The sequence below is a fragment of the Myotis davidii genome, unplaced genomic scaffold, assembly GCF_000327345.1.
Source record: "Myotis davidii unplaced genomic scaffold, ASM32734v1 scaffold428, whole genome shotgun sequence".
Lineage (NCBI taxonomy): Eukaryota > Metazoa > Chordata > Mammalia > Chiroptera > Vespertilionidae > Myotis > Myotis davidii.
The window spans coordinates 296,862-297,306 of NW_006299834.1; the positions used below are offsets into that span (position 1 = coordinate 296,862).

Below are 445 nucleotides of genomic sequence, written 5' to 3' on the forward strand. Positions count from 1 at the left end.
CAAGCTCAAAGCAGGCAGCTCAAATGGAGAGAAATGCTGGGGAGAGGGTGAAATAAAAATCATTAGCTTGAGTTTTCTCCAAGTGGCGCGAGGGGGCCGCTGTGCCTCAGTGTCCCCGTTTAACCAAAGGCGGTAAGAGCACCGCCCCTCAGAGCCACGCATGAGATGCTGTGGACAGAGGTGCTTAGCTCCGCACAGCACATAGTAGGCACGCATGGCAAGTGGCATCCTCCCCCTCAACGTCACCATTAACCCGGAGTTGTGGGCTGCGAGGGGATGGGGATAACTGCGGAAGGCTCCAGAAGCAGGAGTGGGTGTCAGGTACAAAGATGAAGGCAGACATTCTGACAAAACTGATGCCCAGTGGCAACCTGTACGGATGCCTGTTCCCAGGCACAGCCCGTTTGGCTCTGGGATGCAGACCCCCCTTCACCCTCCACCCCCA

General features: G+C 56.9%; 1 protein-coding gene across 1 annotated transcript in view; it reads right to left on the reverse strand.

Annotated features, from left to right (window-relative positions):
* Window positions 1-445, reverse strand: part of PARVG (parvin gamma) — a gene marked incomplete at its 3' end in the record, with an annotated part of 27,308 nt that overhangs the window by 24,751 nt on the left and 2,112 nt on the right. The window lies entirely within an intron of this gene.